We start from the raw sequence: 21,230 nt of genomic DNA, 5'->3' as shown, positions 1-21,230 counted from the left end.
CACTAAAGCTACCAGCACAACTATGTTTATTGCAGCATTATTTACCATAGCTAAGATCTGGAACCAACCCAGATGCCCCGCAGTACATGAATGGATCAAGAAAATGTGGTATATATACACAATGGAATTCTATGCCTCCATCAGAAAGAATGGCATTGCCCCATTAGTTAGGAAATGGAAAGACTTGGAAAAAATTATATTAAGTGAAGTAAGCCAAGCGCAAAGAAAGATAGGTCCCATGATTTCCCTTATTTGCAATATCTAGTATATGTATGAGTCAAGCAGAAAAGGTCAGGTAAGGTGATGTTAGGAAAATGAAATTTAAGATATGTATTTAAAATGTTTTTTTCTTTCATGCATTTCTTTCTAAGGCAATGATAAAATTATTTCTTTGTTGCTTTGTAAGTCCCTCACCCACAGTATAACCCCTGCTTTCACTGTATTTGATATAGGTATAATTGGTGGAGGGGAAGGAGAAAAACAAGTCGTTTAATTAAGAATACAGGTGGACCTGTTGTAACAATGAGAAGTACAAGCTGTCATGTCAAAAATGAACTTTACAACTTGGGTGGGGGGAGGACTGGGTGAAGGGGAAGGGAGGATGGAAAGGGATGTGAAGGGTAAACAAAGGAGAAGGCTACAATGCTTGATAAGTACAGTACTCACTATCTTGCCCATGTAATTGTAACCCCTCTGTACAGTATTTTCACAATAAAAAAAATGAGTATACATTAGAGAGACTGCAAAAATAACATTAGGGTTTTTACTGTCTCTACCTATTAATGTAATTTTATTTCTTGGTATTGAAACTCTCCTCTTGTTAATATTGTATATAATCCAATTCAGTTTATAACTGTATTCAATGTGGGAACTCTAGCTTCAAAGAATTCTAAAGTTTTTTTCCTTTTCAATAACCTTATCATTGTCAGGCTACATTGTGGTCATCATCATCATCTTTATCACAATTATTATTAGCATCATAAGTGCTAATTAGTGAAAGTCTTATATGTCCCTATGATTTTGCTATTATTTTCTTTTGATTAGTATTTTTAATGTTAAAACTGTGCATGCGTCCATATTAAAATTTTGAACAAATAAAGAAACAAGAAAACTAAACCATATCAAGTGGCTTGACTATGAGTTTATAATAAATTATGGAATAGATTTTTGAAGCATTGGTAATTCTTAACCAGTATGAATTAACTTCCTCTCTCCCCCTCATTACACACAAATATTTAAGAGTTTGGACCGAACTTTTTCAAGTAATACACTGTAAATATTATTACAATGTCATAAGTAGATATAAAATTCCGTTGAAAGTAAAAGCTCTACTTTCTATTGAAATATTAGTCATTTTATTCTAGGAAACTTTTACAAAAATAGACTGTATATATTTGAAATATAAAAGTTCAAAAATAGTAGCAAAAATTTTTATAGAGAGTCTGTCTTCAGAAATATTTGTATATATAAATATTAATGTTATGGGTAGAATGACATATATTTTTAGAGATTGTCATCAGAAATATATACATATATCTAAATTTATGTGTCGAATGATGTACACTATAGCGAAACAAAAATCTTAAAATATAATTAAAATAAAAAAAATACATCACACCAAGTGCAAATGACTCACTGTTATAATTCGACCTATTCTGGGTAATGAGATCTTAGAAATGTGTTTGAAAGTGGCCAAGACAGAAAAGTTCTTGTTAGATTCTTATCTATAATTAACCACTAAAAACATGAATTAGCTCTGTGCCTCAAGTTGGAGATTGCTGTCCTTGAGCATAAAAAGTCTTAAGGATAATGTCCAGGCCTTTCAAACAACAACAATAACAACAACAACAACAAAATGTATCACATTAATTTCACAAAAGCATCTTTTAACTGCTGTGAACATTTCTTAGAAACATGAGTACATGCCCCTGGAAAATGTTAAATAAAACGTATAGAATATTTACGTCTATGTTAAAGACATGACTATTTAGATTGTTTAAGATATTTAGGAAATGATAAGGAATTAAGAATAATGATGGGTAGGTAATATATTGGGAGTGGTTTGTCATTCTATTTTATGATAGGAATAGAATGATATTTATAATGGTTATATAAAATTACTCTTGTTTATATTTGAATTATAATAAATGATAAACATTTTTAAATGTTTCCAATGGAAAGGAATATCAATTCTTATGTAATTTCAAAGCAACTGAGAAAATTATTCCAAGGCTGGTTTGCTCAAAGACTGTATTTCTTTTCTTGTTCTAGTTTTCATATATTCATAGAAATTAAAATTCCCAAAATTCAATGGATTTTGGCATTGAGGAACATCTTCATAGATACTAATATTGGAATCCCTTAAGTGGAATAGTTTATTTCATTTGTTACTTTCACAAATAAATCAAGATGATAGTGTATTTTGTTTCTTTTCACTGCTATTGGCTCTTATCTTGAGAATACTTTTTTCCTAGCAAAGTAGAGAAAAACAATTGGATTGACCAAGTAACATATGGCTTTCATAAGATGCAGATGCATAGATTTGTGTCTTCTGTCATTTGCCAAAAGTTTCTTCCAGAAAAGGTTATCAATTATTTATAAGTGTTGCTTAATTCCTAGGTATTCCAGTTATCACATACACTTTTTGACTGAGTTATCTCTGAATAAACTCAAAATAAACACAAAAAATACTCAAAATGAACGGAAATCATATTATTGTTTTAAATGTTGCAGTTTACAAAGTTTTTAAGCAAACACAGAAAATATCTTTTTAGGTATTCTGCATTTTGTGTGAAGTATATTAACAAAAGTTTTTTTTTGCTGACATGTAATTCACTTGAAATATATAATCTCCTTTTATTGTATGAATTTTAGTGCTTTGGAAGTGAATTGTACAATCACAGGTTTTCCAAGCCTAATTTTCACAAATTTGCTATTCTTCAAATAGAAATGCTCCAAATTTTAGAACAGAAATTAAAGTAGATATAAAATTCATTTACAGGAATTTGTTAGGCATACATCCTATATAGTGAGCCTTTTCAAAATTTGTTTTTTGGGATTAATTCCAGGGTCTCACACAAAGTATTCAAGTGCATTCTCAATGAACCACATTCCCTGTCCAAATAAGTTTTTTACTTCTCTTTAATACATACATAGACGTGTAATGGATAGAACCCATTCAATTCTCTTTGACCTTTTGAAAACTTGCTTGCTTTAATGATTGAAGTATTTTACAAATTCATTTGCTATGTGGAGTATATCAATTTCTCCACAAGTGTATTACTATATTTGTGTCATCTTTTTATAGTATGGTCCTACTAGTGAGCTTTCTCTTTATTTATTCTTGGATACTAAAGAGGAACTTATTTCATATGCTCCTACTATTTACATATGTTCTTTAAAGAAATATCCTATTTGGGGTAAAGTTATATGGAATTAGGAGATATAAAAATACTTGGACTCAGAATCATTGTAGCATTAACATTGTAGCATTAACAAATATGTGTCCTCTATCTGTTAGATATGTTTCACTTCTGTTATATTGTCCTTTGAATTGTGAAAGATTATAAGTCGATATTATCCAGTTCATTCTTGTTTTTCTTTACACACTAATGTTTTCCATGTCATATTTTAGAAACTTTTACTGATCCTATGCCATGAATTTTTATGTTTAGGTTTTATATGTTTTTATATCTCACATTTAGTTTGCTAATCATTTTTATTTAAAATTTTTAAATTTTTGTATGAGGATTGAGGTAGTAGTATAAGAATTTTTTTTTAAATCTAGGGAGTCAATAGTGCCACTACACCCATTTAAAATTCTATTTTTATTTCATAAAGTCATGGCATCCTTTTCAAAATCTATTGACCATAAATCAGTGATTTTTATTGTGAAAATACCATATAGAGTGGTTAAAATTACACAACAGTATTAACCAAAGCATACTATTTGCCGAGGAGAATTTAAAAGGTGTAATTTCTTATAAAATTGAACTTTTAATCCAACAAAATGAATACCAGGAATCTATCACTTGGAAGATGTAAGGGGAAGTCAAAGGGAAGGAATAAAGAGAGTTATGGAGGAAGAGAGTGAAGACATAATATTCAATGCAGATAGTATGAAACTAGAAAACATGAAAGTGGGGTGAGGTTTGGATGAGTATGAGAAGGTTATGTAAAGATCCATTGTACTTATAAACTGATTTGTGGAATGGAAATTCTTTTGAACAACTATTTAATGAAAATATAATTGAAAACAATGGAGACATCTGATCTTTAACTGCATTCTCTTAAACCATGAATCAATATAATAGTTTCCTCCTCAGAAATTTTCTTTGCAGGCATTTTCCTCATAATGTCAAAAAACTGACCAATGCAATGAATATCAATATATCACATTGCAAATTGTAAATAGACACAATATAAAAATCACAGTAAAAATGTTAAAATTCATCACATGATAAAATAACAGGTAGAAAGTATCAAATGCTGAATGATAGTTTTTCCAAGTACTTTACCTATGGTATCTAACTTAATCCTCACAATAATCCCATAAAGTGGAACTACTTCCATTTTTAATTCTCAGATGATGTTATTGAAATCTTCAGAATTGGAATTACTAGTACAGCGTTGCACACATGGTAAGTGTTAGCCTGAGGCCCATCTCCCACTCTATCAAATAACCTCATTTTATTTTATGACTAAAATACCAGCACTTAGTCTACTAATTCTAGGAAAATTTCCCAGAATTATTGTGTACACTCTAATAATATTTGACTTTATCTTTGTTAGAAAATAGGTAGCTGTAATATGAAAACTCCAAGCTCGTAATCAATTTAAACATCCCTGGTGAAAGGAACTGCTAAAGTATAACATTCTTGATTTATAGCTCAAAATAGTAGAAATCATATTCTGTCCCTTCACTCAACACTGCACTGCCTGGGGACCCCATCTCTGTTTAACACCCTCATACCGAAAGAGTGTCCTGCCCAATTCTCGATGGAAACAGATTGCAGGAGTTATGGACCAATAATTTCCACATTGTAGCTCACCTAGGTTGTTTACCATTATAAATATTTTGATTGCTTTTTATACACAACATTCTGAGGAAAATGTACTACATTAAAATGTTATTAAGGGCTGGGAAGGTGGCTCATTGGTAGAATGCTTGCCTTGCATACATGAGGCCCTGGGTTCGATTCCTCAGCAACACATAAACAGAAAAGCTGGAAGTGAAGTTTAGGCCTCACAACCAAAAAATAAAATAAAATAAAATGTTATTAAAGCAAGACTGATATAAAAATCATCTTTGACCCCAGATAAATATTTTACCTTTCATATACCCCAAAAATGCAGTCTGAACTATCATTAATGTCAGGAACAAGAGGTTAAAAATCATAGACCTAAGACCTAAGCATGAATTAAAGACTCTCAACCTTGTCAATACAATTGGTTTAAAAAGTCATCAATACTACTGCATTTTTAAAATTTTCTTATGAAATGAAGATTCAATTATAAACTATTAACACTTGAAAATAACTCATTTTCTTGGGAGTAGGACACAAAGCACAAGATTAATCCGAATCATTTTAAAGGACCTTTATTTATACTACAAATTCACTCCCATAACTACAATGATATGAAAAATAAATGAAGTACAGAAACACAAAGGAAATAATTTAACTGCATCATCTACATTCAAAGGACTCTGTTAATAGAAAACAAAGTTAAACTAATAATTAGCTTACCAAATTCACTTACATTCTTTTATTCTATTTCATTTAGTTTCATAAAAACTGGATTTTTATAAGATTATGCATAAAAAGCCAATATACCCACTTACATTTTCAGATCTTTATATTTATTTCAGAAATGTCTTTAGCTCTATAGTCAATGAAATGAAATAATACTAAAATATTCAAAAATATTCAATTTCCGAAATTGCAAGACTCGCTCTGGGATGTTATTTATATTGGAAAAGATATTCAAAAAGCCTTATTTGTTAAGTTGCGATAGTTACTCCCACAAAAGAGCCATTTGCCCTTTGCATGTACAAAACAACTTCAGATACATCCACTATCTGGAGATGACTCATGCTTTTTGTTCGTTTGTTTTTGAAAGAAATATCTAACAAGCATATCAACAATACCGATTTTCAGTCACTATGATGGGATATTCAAACTTGATAAATATTGGGTTGATTACCTGTTAGTGTGAATAGATATGATCTTACAAAGATAGTTATTTTCAACAGAAAGCCAGAAAGATTTTATCTACTTTGTGTTTCATGGGTATAACCAGAGAGCAATACCTATTTGGTCCAGTTGGACAAACTCACTCTATGAACATATGTTAAAAGTATAACAAAATTAAGAAGTCAAATACATATTTTGTACCGACAGTCATCATACAGCACTAATTTACTACCTAAATATGTCTGATTCTTCTCACCTAACATATAATAAGAGCTGAAAGCAGTCTCTTTTATCTAACTTAATATGGTAAATCCTTTGATTCTGATGATATTATTTGACAAATAAAATGTACAAAAGAGTGGTCCAACTGAAATGACATGACAGAATACTGATAAAGAAAAACATTGCAACAAAGTTAACTCTTTTCAGCCTCACCCTGTCCACATTGGCAAGCAACATTGCAACAGCACATGCACACATAAACACATACACACATATGCACACATGTACATACCCCTATACATACATGCTAAATTCAGGATTTATTGTACAAAAAAAGTTCAAATAAAAAATTTATGATTGCTACAAATAATAATTTGCCTTACTACAAAAAATACACAATCCAGTCACCACAGATGTTACATTTTACATGCCTATCCACATGTGACCACTTAATTTATATTTAATTACTTAATTAACGAATTAATTCAATTATTTGTTTGGTGCTAATACTAAGGCTGGAACTCAGGGCCTGTCTCTGTCCCAGAATTTGTTATTTTTTTGTTTTAGTTTTCTCATAGATATCATTTTAATGCTTGTACCACAGCTCCAGTTCTAGCATTTGTTGGTTTCTTTCAAAGCAGAATCTAATGGACTTTTTTTTTTGGTCTGGTTTCAAACCACAATCCTCAGACTTCATCTTTCTGATTAGCTAGGATTAATGATATGAGCCACCAGTGTGGCTTCTGCTTTTTTCTCTATAGTTATCTAATGCACATACATAGATAGTAATTTAAAAATGAGAGTATAGAAGCAAGATGTACATGATGATTTTGTCCTGTCAGAAATTCAAGTTAGTAATGTAAATTTCTTCTTAAGAACATACTCAAAAATACCATGATATCGTATAAGAGACCTCACAATTGGACAAATGAGCTTTAAGAGCTTTCTAATAGATCCATTATTTATTGGTACCCAACATTAGAAAAAAAATGTATAATGTAGTACTAAAATAGAAGTCCTTTACATGAATGACTAGTTACATTCCATGTTTTTTTAAAGGCACTTGTTTTCATCTAAAAAAAATAGGCCTGTCTATTTTCTTCATGTGGTTTCAATGATTTAAGGTGCTTAATGAGAAATAAAAATGCATTAGTAGTTGTTTGCTATCAATTAAATCTCACTTTGTCTTTTTGGAGAATATAATGATCAAAGCAATAGTTGAGAATCAGCAAGCAATTGTTCAGATTCATGCTTCCAGTGCAAGTGGATCAACAGTAAGTAATGCTCAATACCATTTTCCACAAAGTTTTGTCACAGATACAATCGGCCTGCCTTCTCTAGCTGCTTTCCTAGCCTGGACCTTTTCTTTCATTGTGCAGGAAAAGTGTGATTCAACTGATTTCAGTCAGATCTGTTCCTAGAATTATCAAGGATTTAGATTCTTGTCTGCAATAAGATTAAACCTACATCTCTTCATGTAGGCTGTAAAAAATGTATTTACCAAATTCAAGTAAATATATAAATTCTGTTTCCATCTTTTTCAAAACATAAAATTCTGTTTGCTCTATAAATTGATCAGAGGCATGCATTTGTGGCTATCTAGGTCATTGCACATCTGTCTCTCTTCCTCTCTCTTTAATGTTTCTCATAGATAATAGGATTGCTCTATAATGATTGTAATTTATTTTGCTTTTATATTTTTGGTTGCATCATTTTACTTTCTGCTCTGCCATTTCCCAAATGATTTATATAGAAGGCATTATTTCATCTTTTCTCATTCATAGAATAATCTGCACATGAAGACACTACTGGTCCTTATTTTCAGTCTGTATCTTTGAATACGGAGGAAAATCTTTCCTCTGCTATCCATCAATTCCCTACTCTCCAGTTAGAATAATTTCGAGTAGTAAAAATGTAAAAAGGAAAAATAAATCATGGTGAAAAAACAGATGCAGAAAAGTCACAGGATTTTTCTGAACAGTTCAACTAATGTGAACTATTAGGGAAATACATGGACGCCTCATTCCCACTGTCACTCAAAATCTCTAGTTAGGCAATTCTAAGGAATATGAGAAACTTGATGAAAAAGTGAGGAATGGTATCAATTGCAAAAAAAATATAGTAGGATCCATGCAAACTTCTTCTTTGGGCTGCTGAAAAGAATCAGGTTATTACATTGTGGAGACTACTTTCCAAAAAGGCCACTCATGTGAATACTAGGGATGACGATGAGTATACCCATATTCATCAGGAAGCCTACAGTGGACACATAGACACTGTCCATTAGTTGTTGGCTCAAGCGGCAGATATTCATGCAATAACTGTAGATGGTTGGACAACCCTGGGCAGTGCTTATATGTGGAATAATACTAGAGTGGCTTTTTTCTTACTTCATCATGATGCAGATACCAATGGCCCCCTTGCATCTTGCTGCTGGGAATAGAGATAGCAAAGACATGTTGGATCTGCTTCTGTTGAACCATTATGTCAAATCAGGTCTGAAAAACAACTTGGAAGAAACTGGATTTGATATTGCCAAAAGGATAAGTATATATCACTATCTCTTTGAAGTTTTGCAAGGCTGCAAAAATTGCTCTCCTAAGTCATAATGGTTCGGTTAAGTTTATTAAATTTCAAAAATGCCATTGCATTCTTTATTTCCATATAAAATATTTTCACAATCCAAATAACAACAATAGCTTATTGTAACAATTAATGGATTCCATGGAAGTCTTCCAAGTGAATTGCCTGACTTTGATGTCAAAATGTATTCAAGAGTTAGTTGTATACATCTATAATGATTTCTGGAGAGTTTTGCTATTTTTATTGTAATTAAGTGGTTACATAATTTCCCTAATTTCACAGTATTGTGGAATAGTGATGCTCAGTTAAAGTCACAAACACATTCTAACATTTCTGGAGCAAATTGTCTATCACAGTCTATAACATTTATGAGTTCTATGAGCTTTGCGATACAGTTATTCCTTCCAAATTGGTTGGTATGTACATTTTTTTGTTTTGTATAACATCAGCTGTTCCTGTTTTCCCACGGGTTTCCTCCCTCCCATCCCTGCCATTAACTTGCTTAGTTCATTTTGGTCAATGTCCAGTGCAGCTGATGGATTTTTCCCTGATTCCCTCTAGTTCTATGTCATCTTCCTGGTTCCCCTCCATTGTACACATATACAACATACATGTGATCAGCAGCATGGGGTTATTTAGTAGAGATTCGATCAGATTGTTTCTTAAGTCCTGTTAAGTTTATCGTATTACCTAACATTTTGGTTTTAACATCCACTTATCAGGGAGACCATGTACTGTTTGTCTCTTTGCTCTTGGCCTACCTTGCTCAACATGATCACCTTCTAGCTCCATCCATTTCCCTGCAAATGCCATTATTTTGTCATTTCTAATGGCTGCATAATATTCCATTGTGTACAGATACCACAATTTTGGGATCCATTCATCTGTGGTGGGACATCTGGGTCGTTTCCATATCCTGCTTATTACGAAAAGTATGGCAATAAACATGGAGGTGCATGTGTCCTTGTATACTGGTTACTGTTGTTCAGGATGGATGCCTAGTAGTGCTATGCCTGGGTCATAAGGGAGGTCAATATTTAGTTTTCTTAGGACCCTCCAGACTGTTTTCCAAAGTGGTTGTATGAGTGTACATTCCCAACAGCAGTGTAGTAGGGTTCCTTTTTCTCCGCATACCCACCAGAATTTGTCATTGGCTGGCTTGAGGATGTCGGACATCCTGACTGGGGTAAGGTGGTATCTCATGGTTGTCTTTATTTACATTTCCTTCAAAACCAGGGATGGTGAACATTTCCTAATGTGTTTCTTTGCCATTTTTATCTCTTCTTCTGAGAAGTCTCTCTTTAGTTCCCTTGTCCATTTAGTAATTGGTTTGTTAGCTTTGGGAGGGATTAGTTTCTTGAGTTACCTGTATATACTGGATGTTAACCCCTTGTTGGATATATTGCTGGTAAATATTTTTTCCCAATTAATTGGTTGTCTTTCTAGCTTGGTTGCGATAGTTTTAGCTTTGCAGAAGCTTTTTATTTTAAGGCAGTCCCATGTTGTCGTGTCTCACTCCAATTTGTTGTGACCCTGGGACGCTGTTCATGAAATTCTTTCCTGGGCCTATAAGTTCAAGTGTCTCTCCTACTCTGCCTGGAGAGGTTTCAGAGTTTCAGGTTTAATACTAAGGTCTTTAATCCATTTTGAGCTGATGTTGGTGTATGGTGATATGCTGGGTCCACTTTTATTCTTCTGCATATGGCCACCCAGTTTTCCCAGCACTAGTGGTTGAAGAGGCTGTGTTTCTTCCATGGTCTGTCTTTGGTTCCTTTGTCAAATATCAGCTGACATGTGGATTTATTTCTGGATCTTCTATTCTATTCTATTGGTCTTCGGGTCTGTGTTTGTGCCAGTACCATGCTGTCTTTGTTATTATGGCTCTATAGTAGAGTTTGAAGTGCGACATGGATATAACTCCCATGTTGTCTTTATTTGCTAGAATAGTTTTGGATATTCTAGGTTTTTGTGGTTCCATTTGAATTTTTGGACTGTTTTCTGTCAGAGAAATACATCATTGGGATTTTAATAGGAATTGCACTGAATTTGTATATTAATTTGGGCAGAATTGCCATTTTCACTATGTCTGCCTATACAAGAGCATGGGAGGTCTTTCCATTTCCTAGTATCTTCTGTAATTTTTTTCTTTAACTTTTTATAGTTTTCATTAAATAGTTCTTTTACATCTTTGGTTAGGTTAATTTCTGAATATTTTATTTTGGGGGATGTTATTGTGAATGAGCTTGCTTTCCTTTATTTCCCTCTCTGCTTGTACATTGTCAGTATACAGGAATGCAACTGATTTTTGTGGGTTTATTTTGTATCCTGCTACTTTGCCGAAGTGATTTATGATTTCTAAGAGTTTGGGGATGGAATTTTTGGAATTGTGAAGGTATAGTATGATGTCATCTGCAAAAAGGGATAGTTTAATTTCTTTTTTCCATAAACAGATCTTTTAATGTCTTTTTCTTGCCTTATTGACCTGGCTAAGAGTTCCAGGGCTATATTGAACAGGAGTAGAGACAGTGGGCATCCTTGCCCCGTTCCTGATTTTAAGAGAATTGGTTGTAGCTTTTCCCCATTAAGTATAGTATTAGCTATTGATCTGTCGTAAATGGCTTTTAATGTTTTAAGAAATATTCCTTCTATTCTTTTGCCTCCAGAGCTTTTAGCATGAATGAATGTTGAATTTTATCAAAAACCTTTTCTGCATTTGTGGAGATAATCATGTGATTCTTGACCTTGGCTCTGTTGATGTGTTGGATTATATTTATTGACTTACGTATGTTAAACCATCCCTGAATCTCTGGGATGATGCCTACTTGGTTTTAGTGTATGGTTTTTTTTATGCGTTTCTGGATTCTGTTAGCTAGAATCTTGTTAATGACCTTTGCACCTGTGTTCCTCAAGGAAATTGGCCTGTAATTCTCCTTTTTGGTTGGGTCTTTGCCTGGTTTGGGGATGAATGTGATATTGGCTTCATAGAATGTGTTTGGGATAGCTCCCTCCTTCTCTGTTTCTCTGAAGAGCTTGAAGAGTATAGGTGTTAGTTCTTCTTTAATGGTCGTATAGAATTCTGTTGCGAATCCATATGGTCCTGGGCTTTTTTTGTTGTTGGAAGACCTCTGATTGCTTCCTGTATCTCCTTGTAGGATATTGGCTTATTTAATTGATTTACTTCTTCTTTGCTCAATTTGGGAAACTTGTATTTCTCTGAAAATGCATCCATTTCTGCCAGGTTTTCTTTTTCTAGAGGATATAACTTTTCAAAGTAGTCTGTTAAAATTGTTTGGGCATCTTGGGTACGTGTTGTGATTTTTCCCGTGGCATCCCTAATCCTGTTAAAATGGATTTCCTCTCTTCTTTTGTAAATTAATCTTGCCAAATATCTATCAATTTTATTTATTTTTTCAACCAGTTTTTGTTTAGTTAATTTTGGCTATGATTCTCCAATTCTCTATTTCAATAATCTCCTCTCTTAGTTTGGTTATCTGGCCCTGTTTAGTAACTTTAGGTTCCATTTTTTCATGTTTTTCTAGCTGTTTTAATTGCAACATGAGATTATTTTCTTGGTCTGTCTCTATTTTCTTGATGTGGGCTCTGATGGCAATAAATTTGTCCATCAGGACTGCTTTTGCTGTGTCCCAAAAGGTTTTTGCGAGGTATTTTCATTTTCATTGAGTTGTAGGAATTTTTTAATTTCTTCTTTAATCACTTCCATTACCCAGGCATTGCTTTGAAGTGAGCTGTTCAATTTCCATGTATTTGAGTAATTTCTGCAGTATGTTTTGTTATTGAGAACTAACTTGATTCCACTATGGTCAGATAGGATACAGGAGATTATGTCAATCTCCTTGAATTTGCTTAAGTTTCTTGCATGGTTTATTTTGAAGAAAGTACCATGAGCTGCTGAGAAGAATGTGTACTGTGTTGTTTTAGGGTGAAATACTTGGTAAATGTCAGTTCTGCTTGAAGTATGGCCTCATTAATTCGATAGCTTCTTTGCCAATACTCTGGTTGGTAGACCTGTCCTTTGGTGAGATTGGGGTGTTAAAAGTTTCCTAGTATTATCATATTGGATCTATTTTTTTCTGTAAGTTTGAGAGTATTTGCTTAACATATTTGGGTGCACCGATGTTTGGGGAATGATAGGTAGATGATGGTAATATCCTCCTCTTGTATTGTTCCCTGTATTAATATGTAGTGTCCATCCTTGTCGTTTTGTATTGATTTTAGTTTATTTTTTTTTACTGTTGATTGGATCTTTTTTAATTTTTTATTATAAAGATACTATACAGAGGGTTACAGTTACATGAGCAAGGTAATGAGTACACTTCCTATTGAGCATTGTTACCCCCTCTATTATTTTCCCCCTACCATCCCTTCCTTCCTTACTTCCCTGAGGTTCTTTCATTTTAATTTTGATTAAGTGATTACATAACTTCCCAAATTTCACAGTATTGTGAAATAATGATGCTCATTTAAAGTCATAAGTTCATTCTAACTTTCCTGGAGCAAATTGTCTATCACAGTTTATAACATATAACGGTGTACAGAATACAACTTACATGTGATCAGCAGTATGGGGATATTTAGTAGTGTTTCGACCAGATGAGTGGGAGTTCTTTGTTTCTTAAGTCCTGTTAATTTTGTCGTATCACCTAACATTTTGGATTTAGCATCCACTTATCAGGGCGACCATGTACTGTTTGTCTCTTTGCTCTTGGCTTACCTTGCTCAACATGATCACCTTCTAGCTCCATCCATTTCCCTGCAAATGCCATTATTTTGTCATTTCTAATGGCTGCATAATATTCCATTGTTTGTATATACCACAATTTTTGGATACATTCATCTGTGGTGCTGCATCTGGGTTGTTTCCATATCCTAGATATTGTGAACAGTGCTGCAATAAACATTGAGGTGCATGTGTCATTGTATATTGGTTCCTGTTGTTCAGGGTAGATGCCTAAAAGTGGTATGACTGGGTTATAAGGGAGATCAATCTTTATCTTTCTAAGGACCCTCCAGAATGCTTTCCAAAGTGGTTGTATAAGTGTACATTCCCACCAGCAGTGTAACAGGGTTCCTCTTTCTCCACATCCCCTCCAGCAATTGTCGTTGGCTGACTTGAGGATGTCGGACATTCTGACTGGGGTAAGGTGGTATCTCATGGTTGTCTTTATTTGCATTTCCTTCACCACCAGGGATGATGAACATTGTCTCATGGGTTTCTTTGCCATTTTTATTTCTTCCTCTGAGAAGTCCCTCTTTACTTCCCTTGCCCATTTAGTAATTGATTTGGTAGGTTTAGGAGGGATTAGTTTCTTGAGTTCCCTGTATATATTGGATGTTAACCCCTTGTCCGATATATTGCTGGTAAATATTTTTTCCCAATTAGTTATTTGTCTTTCTAGCTTGGTTTCAATAGATTTAGCTGTGCAAAAGCTTTTTATTTTAAAGTAGTCCCATTTGTTGAGTCTCTCTCCAATTTGTTGTGATCCTGGGACTCTGTTCAGGAAGTTCCTTCCTGTGCCTATTAGTTCAAGTGTCTCTCCTACTCTGTCCTGCAGTAGTTTCAGAGATTCAGTTTTAATGTTAAGATCTTTAATCTACTTTGAGTTGATGTTGGTACATGGTGATAGGCTGGGGTCCACTTTTAGTTTTCTGCATGTAGCAGCACAGTTTTCCCAGCACTAGTGGTTGAAGAGGCTGTGTTTCTTCCATTGTATATCTTGGGCTCCTTTGTCTAATATCAGCTGGTTGTAGGCCTGTGGATTTATTTCTGGATCTTCTATTCTGTTCCATTGGTCTTCTGGTCTGTTTTTGTGCCAGTACCATGCTATCTTTGTTATTATAGCTCTGTAGTATAGTTTGAAGTGCAGCATGGATATCCCTCCCATTTTGTCTTTATTCCCTAGAATTGGTTTGGCTATTCTAGGTCTTTTGTTGTTCCATATGAATTTTTGGACTGTTTTCTGTTTTTTAGTGATGTAAGTCATTAGAATTTTAATAGGAATTGCATTGAATTTGTATATTAATTTTAGCAGTATTGCCATCTTCACTATATTAAGTTGGCCTATCCAAGAGCATGGAAGGTCTTTCCACTTCCTAGTGTCTTCTGAAATTTCTTTTTTATCCTTTTATAGTTTTCATTAAATAGTTCTTTTACATCTTTGGTTAGGTTAATACCTAAATATTTTATTTTGGGGGAGGTTATTGTGAATAGGGTTACTCACTTTATTTCCCTCTCTTCTTGTACATTGGCAGTGTACAGGAAGGCAGCTGATTTTTGTGGGTTTATTTTGTATCCTGCTACTTTGCCGAAGTGATTTATGATTTCTAAGAGTTTAGGGATGGAGTTTTTGGGATCATGAAAGTATAATATCAAGTTGTCTGCAAAAAGGAATACTTTAACCTCTTCTTTCCCTATGCGGATCCCTTTCATGTATTTTTCTTACCTTATTGACCTGGCTAAGGGTTCCAGGATCCTTGCATTCTTCCTTATTTTAGGAGAACTTGTTGTAGCTTTTCCCCATTAAGTATAATATTGGCTATTGGACTGTCACAAATGGTTTTATTGTTTTAATGATCCTTCTATTTCTGTTTTCTCCAGAGCCTTTAGCATGAATGAATGTTGAATTTTATCAAAGGCCTTTTCTGCATCTGTGGTGAAAATCATGTGATTATTGACCTTGGCTCTGTTGATGTGTTGGATTACATTTATTGACTTACAGAATAAAATAGGTCCCAATATGATAATACTAGGAGACTTCAACACACCGCTCTCACCAAAGGACAGGCAAAGAAGCTACCAAATTAAGTGAGGCCATACTTCAAGCGGAATTAACTGACATATACCAAGTATTTCACCATAAAACAACACAGTACACATTCTTCTCAGCAGCTCATGGAACGTTCTCCAAAATAGACCATATCATAGTTCATGCAAGAAACTTAAGCAAATACAAATGGATAACATAATCCCCTGTATCCTATCTGACCATAGTGGAATCAAGCCAGTTCTCAGTAACAAAGCATACCGCAGAAATTTCTCTAATACATGCAAATTGAACAGCACACTCCTTAGCAATGCCTGGGTAATGGAAGAGATCAGAGAAGAAATACATTTCCTATAACTCAATGAAAATGAAAAAAACCTCACAAAGAAACTTGTGGGACACAGCAAAAGCAGTCCTGAGGGGCAAATTTATTGCCCTCCTTGCCCACATCAAGAAAATGGAGACAGACCAAGTAAATAATCTCATGTTGCAATTAAAACAGCTAGAAATACATTAAAAAAATGGAACCTAAAGTTACTAGACGGAGCCAGATAACCAAATTAAGAGCAGAGATTAACCAATTAGAAAATAAAAAAAAATTACAGCCAAAATTAACCAAACAAAAAGCTGGTTCTTTGAAAAAATAAACAAAATTGTTGGACCGTTTGCAAGAATAATTAAAAAAGGAAGAGAGGAAATCCATTTTAACAGGATTAGGGATGCCACGGAAAAAATCATAACACGTACCCAAGATATCCAAATAATCCTAATGGACAATTTTCAAAAATTAATCTCTAAAGGAAGAAAACCTGGCAGATATTAATGCATTTTTAGAGAAATCCAAGTTGTCCAAACTGAGCAAAGAAGAAACCTATTGAATAAGCCAATATCCTATGAGATACAGGATGCTATCAAAAGTCTTCCAACCAAAAAAGCCCAGGACCAGATGGATTCATAGCAGAATTCTATAAGACCTTTAAAGAAGAACTAATACCCACACTCCTCAAGCTCTTCAGAGAAACAGAGAAGGAGGGAGCTAACCCAAACTCATTCTACGAAGCCAACATCATACTCATCCCCAAACCAGGCAAAGACCCAACCAAAAAGGAGAATTACAGGCCAATTTCCTTGATGAACACAGGTGCAAAGATCCTTAACAAGATTCTAGCTAAAAGAATCCAGAAACACATTAAAAAAATCATACACTATGAGCAGTTAGGCTTTATCCCAGAGATGCAGGGATGGTTTGACATTGTAATGATTTTAATGACAAGTTTATTTTGTCAGATATAAGGATTGCTACGCCTGCTTTCTTACTAGGGGCATTTGATTGGTAGATCCTTTTCCAACCCTTCACTCTGAGTTTGTTTGCATGTTTGGCTTAGAGGTGGGTCTCCTGAAGGCAACAGATGGATGGGTCATGTTTTAGGATCCAAACTGCAGTTCTTTTTATTTTGGTTGGTGAAGTAAGCCCGTTAATCTTAAGAGATAGTATAGAGAGATGCATTATAGTCACTGTTTTTCTTCTTTCCTTTCCTCTGTCCTTGCTCAGATAGACTTCTATTAATGCCTGTCTGGGTGCAGGTCCCTGTTCCTGGTTGCTTTTCTCAGGTTGTGTTCCACCTCTTAGTAGTCTTTGTAATGCTGGCTTAATGTTTATGTATTAATTTAGTTTTTCTTTGCTATTAAAAATTTTCAGTTCTCCATCGAATGTGAATGCTAACTTTTCTGAGTATATCAGTCTGGGTTGGCAGTTATTGGCTCTCAGGGCTCATGTGGTACTTTCCCAGACCTTTCTTGCATTCAGTGTTTGTGTGGAGAGATCTGTAGTGATTCTAATATTTTTCCTATAGTAGTATAGCTCCTTCTTCAATTCCTTCTCATTCAGATCTATCATTTATTCTATAATGTGTCTAGAAGTGTTTCTCCTGGGATCCTGCATGTTAGGTGTTCTATACGCTTCTGTTATGTGGGTAAGATGTTCTTTTTTGAGATGGGGAAAATTTTCACCGATTATCTTGTGGAATAGTTGTTGCATTCCCTTGCTTTGATATTCCTCACCTTCTTATATGAAGGTTGAATTTCGTGACACTATCTGCTTGCCCTTGAATTTCCCTTTGGTATAATTTAAGTGATTTTTCCATATCTGTCATTTTTTTGTTCCAGTTGATGTATTGTGTCTTCTGTATTCCATTTTGTTCACTCTGTTAACTGTGGCTTCCATTGTGGTTTGCATGGAGGAAATGGACTCATTGTTGATTTCAATGGATTCAATGTTGGTTTTCAAAATACTAATCTCACCTCTTAATGAGGTGTGTACTGCCTCTATTTTGTCACTAAAAATGCATTAATATCTGCCAGGTTTTCTTCCTTTAGAGATTAATTTTTGAAAATTGTCCATTAGGATTATTTGGATATCTTGGGTACGTGTTATGATTTTTTCCGTGGCATCCCTAATCCTGTTAAAATGGATTTCCTCTCTTCCTTTTTTAATTATTCTTGCAAACGGTCCAACAATTTTGTTTATTTTTTCAAAGAACCAGCTTTTTGTTTGGTTAATTTTGGCTGTAATTTTTTTTTTTATTTTCTAATTGGTTAATCTCTGCTCTTAATTTGGTTATCTGGCTCCGTCTAGTAACGTTAGGTTCCATTTTTAATGTATTTCTAGCTGTTTTAATTGCAACATGAGATTATTTACTTGGTCTGTCTCCATTTTCTTGATGTGGGCAAGGAGGGCAATGTGTGTGCTACCTCTATTTTTGCATGCATCTCCTGTTTGATGTCCTGCAACTCTTTTGGTATTTCGACCTGGTGTTCTTTCAAATTCTGGTCTATTTCTCACTTTATTTCTTGAGTCATTGCCTCCAGCATGTCTTGGATGTAGTGTTTGTCTTCCATTCCTGCTTTGCTCCCAGTGGGGCTCTCCCCTGGGTTGCTGCTGGCTTTTAGAGATAGCTTGCTATCCTAGGTGTTGATAAACCTTGTAATATTTCTCTGTGATTTTCTCATGGTTATTCGGGATTATTGCAGACTAATCTGAAATTTTGTTTTGGTCAATAGGTGTCTGTCTTTGCTTGGTTACTGTTTCTGTGCTGGTAGAGAGAGTCTGTACCTGATCTCGGTTCTGTTGGTGGCCGACCTCCAGCTGCTGGTCTGACCCACACAGGATTCTCAGCTCTCTGCTGTAGATCACTGGCAGTTCCCGCCTTTACAAGTGATGAGCAGCCTAGACTGCTCCTGTTTATTCCTACAGGTGTTCTTGGCAAGTTCGGATGTGCTGGATGTACTCTCCCAAATGCTGGAGTCTGCTATGGTCTCCTGATGTTTTGTTTTGTTTTACATTTTTGGCTATTTGTGGGCTTGAACTCTGGTCTTGGGTGCTGTCCCTCAGCTCTTCAGCTCAGGGCTGGAACCCTACCATTTGACCCATAGCACCACAACTGGCCCTTTCTGCTTATGTTTTGCTGAGGAATCAGATCCAGGGCCTCTTGCAATCACTGTACTGCTGAGCACATTACCGGCCTGAGCTCCTATTATCGGGTACTGGAGGCCTGTGTTGTTCAATTCCTAGCCTAGAATACATGGGTCAGGTTCTTGTGGGGTTTGAGCTTCTCTTGTCCTGAACCCCCTGCATCTTTTGCTGTCACAGGCATGATTACCAGGAGTGCAGTTCCCTGTTTTTCTCCCCTCTGCTGAGGCGTATGCTCAGCTTCTGATTTCAGTTGGGAGGAGTTGGTTATGTTGCTCAGGCACCAGATCCCCAGGCCTGGTCCCAGACCCCAGCCTGGGCACACCTGTTGGACCTGTGCTGCTGTGTATCCCACCTAGATTACGCAGCTTGGAGTACACAGTTCAAATTTCTTCCACCGTTGGGTGTCTTGACCCAGTGGCGCTGTTCAAGGCTTGGGCGTTAACGCTTCCTTCCAGGGTCTCTCTTGTTCTAGCCTGGCCAGCTGAGTGTGATCCATGGGCTGGTGGAGCTCTTGAAAAGTTTCTAGTTTTAGTGGGTCCTGTGGTGCAGGTTTTGGGGTAGGGGTTCTGCGGATTCCCACAAGCTTTTGAGGAATACACTGTCTCCCTTGAGGAATACACTGTCCCCTTCAGGGTACTCACCCTGGAGCTAGTTGTTTCTGTGTGATGTAGGTTGTTGGTTGCCATTGCAGTCACAGTTCAATTGAGGTGGTTGTGGGATAGGCTGAGAGGTGGTGGCTCTGTGTGTTTCTTTTCTGTCAGTGCCTCCATTGACACTGTTTGGGTCCGCTCCACGGGATGGGCCTCCGGCCTCCACCCGAGGGGTGGGGAGGGCCTCTGTGCAGGTACTGATTGCTAGGGTTTGTCTCTGTTTGCGCTCTCTGGATCAGCACCAGTTCCTTTCAGTTCTGCTCTGGTGTTCTGTGGGCATCTCATGTATCTCTGAGGTTCCTGCCATGGGGCTGAGTGGCTTTGGTGGGATGGAGCCTCTCTGCTCCAATGGAGAGTGAGGGGAAGGGGTGGGATCTTTGTGTAAGTTCCCTGCTCAGAGGATTCTTCATTCGTCAAGATCAGCCAGTCTGACACTGTTACCTCAGGGGTCTTTGGTGCGGGTGATCTGCAGACAATTCCCTGTGTCTCTGGGCCACCGGCAGCTCCCACCAGGCTGGGCTGGCCATGGCTTGGCACGCTGCTTTGTGGCCAATAGACATTGGGGGAGGCGTCTTCAAGTTTCTCTGTTATGAAATTCTTCTTTTCAATTTGTTTTTCTCTGGATGTTGATTTTTGTTGTTGTTGTCGGTCTCTTGGGGAGATTAAACGTTGGAACTCAAACTCTCTTTTTGGTTGGGGAGAGCTGTGGCATTCCCCTACTTCCCCGTCACCGTCTTGTACCCCCTCGAGTTTTTGCTTTTTTTATTCAGAAATAATTTTAATTTATCTGTTGAAATGAGTACTAAAGAAACTAAAGATATTTCTGGTGCTTATGTGAAAAATTATACTTTAAAATATTCTGTATTCTGTTTGTATAATGCTCATAATCTATTTTATTCTTTCCTAGATATAAGACTTTGAATTCTACATTGGTTTATAATATATAGGTTCATTAATAAATGTGTCCTTTCAGATTGCATTCCATACCAAAACAGTTTAAGATTCCTTTTTTACTAGGTCCTTATAGTATATTTCTTTGGAATAAAATGACAATGTTGTCTAATTTTAAAGTTTTATAATGATTATGCTATATAAAGGCCTTTCTAAGGTGAAGATTTAATACACTGATGTCAAACTTTTATTTATATGAATTACATATATTGTTACACTTGTAATTTTGTAATCAACTTTTTAATAATTGTTTTTCATTTCTTGCGTCTGAAGAATGAAAAATCTGGAATAATTCACAGATTTTCATATCATCCTTTGCAATTGCCATGTTAATCTCTGTATTGGTGTAATTTGGGTACATGTGCTGCTGAAGCAT

At 35.5% G+C, this 21,230-nt stretch overlaps 1 pseudogene; it reads right to left on the bottom strand.

Moving 5' to 3' along the window:
- Positions 1-21,131: 21,131 nt before the first annotated feature.
- LOC138828833 (U6 spliceosomal RNA) lies at positions 21,132-21,230 on the bottom strand (annotated as a pseudogene).

The sequence above is a fragment of the Dipodomys merriami genome, unplaced genomic scaffold (genome assembly GCF_024711535.1).
Source record: "Dipodomys merriami isolate MVZ:Mamm:240054 unplaced genomic scaffold, mDipMer1.0.p SCAF_165, whole genome shotgun sequence".
Lineage (NCBI taxonomy): Eukaryota > Metazoa > Chordata > Mammalia > Rodentia > Heteromyidae > Dipodomys > Dipodomys merriami.
This window is presented reverse-complemented; position numbering and strand designations above follow the sequence as displayed.